This window comes from Zea mays, chromosome 5 (genome assembly GCF_902167145.1).
Source record: "Zea mays cultivar B73 chromosome 5, Zm-B73-REFERENCE-NAM-5.0, whole genome shotgun sequence".
In the NCBI taxonomy this organism is placed as follows: Eukaryota; Viridiplantae; Streptophyta; class Magnoliopsida; order Poales; family Poaceae; genus Zea; species Zea mays.
The window spans coordinates 51,109,848-51,111,384 of NC_050100.1; the positions used below are offsets into that span (position 1 = coordinate 51,109,848).

Below are 1,537 nucleotides of genomic sequence, written 5' to 3' on the forward strand. Positions count from 1 at the left end.
AATTTCCCTAAGCTAATATTTCTTGAACATTTCTACCAACTTGTTAAGATTACTCCTTAGAGCTCATCTCACAAGGCCACATGTCTCTAGTCTTTGGAGAGAGGCATTCCAACCTAGGGTTAAGGATCTTCTTACTAGATCACATCATCTCACAAGCACCACATCACATGTTTTATTTTGAAATTTTAGCCTAGTGAATGCAGTCTAGGTATATCATACATAATGTAATGCCAATGCATATGATGTCATGCCAAAGATTTAGTTCTCATAACACTAGGGGTGTTACAGAGTACACATCAACGTACTCAGCAAATGTCTCATTTGGCTGAGGTGGACTAGCTTTATGTGGGGTTAGGATCAAAGCAATTGCTTTTAATTCGTCAGGTATTTAATATTAGTAGAAGCCAAGTTTAAGCAATAACCAACTTGTGAATCATTTCCTCATCAAGGAACGTCATTATCATCATCGTAACCAAAACCATAAATAGAACCATAGCATCTCGAACCATCTGTATCTCTAATCAAAGGAGCTCCCAAGGTCGCTCATAACATGACACAACTGATATATCAGTTTCATTCCTCTGCAGAGGTCACACATTTTACCTACAACATCTCTACTTTTTTAAAGTAGCAGTTTCGTTCATTATGCGTCATGCATAAGCTTCATGCATTGTGCGTCTAGAGGTGGTAATGGATCATGATCCAAATGTTTCTTCACTATAAGTTAGAGCTCTTAATTTATTTCAGTTCAAAAATGAATAGGAATAGAGATCGATCCTAATCTGATTCAATCATTAAATTTTATAGTATAAAATTTAGAGTAATGTACCCCAATGCGTGTCACGTGCGAAACGTGTAGATATGTTTCTCACCCTGTTTCTCATCTACCAATGTGCTATTACACCAGAGATGGACCCATAAGAAACCATTCAAGTCCAATATGACAAAAAGTCATACACAGCGCAACACTCCCACGTAATAACACCTCGCTAGTTGAAGGAGAACGAGCAACCGAGCGAGTTGTAAAAATGGGTCGACTCCATTTAAACTCATACATTTCTCCGTCTTTTAACTAAGATAAAGTGTAATATACATTTTTATCAGTTTAATATCTAATATGTGGACATGTACGTTTTATTATTAAGTTTATTTTCATGGATATCAAATATAATTATGTCTCGTCGCAACACATTAGATTAGTCTTCCTCAGGAGTTACGGCCGCTCCGATTGGGCATTCGGGTTAGCCTGAAAATTCGGGTCAGGCTTTTTGGGCTTTTTAAATTTTGGTTATCCAGAAACAATATCAAAACGGTCTCAATGTGACGTAGGCCAGATAATTTGGATACCCGAAATTTTCGGGTTTGGGTTTCGGGTAGCCCGTTCTACCTAGTTTTAGACCACTGACTCAGGTTCACTATAGTGCATTCCAGCAGCAAACAACACAATATTTAATATCATATACAACAAAAACATGCATCACAATTGTATAATAAACATTTATGGTTTAAATTTTTTTCACATAGCAAAAGACCAAAA

The 1,537-nt window shown here is 36.7% G+C and overlaps 1 non-coding gene across 1 annotated transcript; it reads left to right on the forward strand.

The window, feature by feature from the left end:
- The first annotated feature begins 1,051 nt into the window (after nucleotides 1–1,051).
- On the forward strand, nucleotides 1,052–1,242 carry LOC111589511 (U2 spliceosomal RNA). The gene has a single exon (XR_004849909.1). It is a non-coding gene; the product is annotated as a U2 spliceosomal RNA (small nuclear RNA).
- Nucleotides 1,243–1,537: the final 295 nt, after the last annotated feature.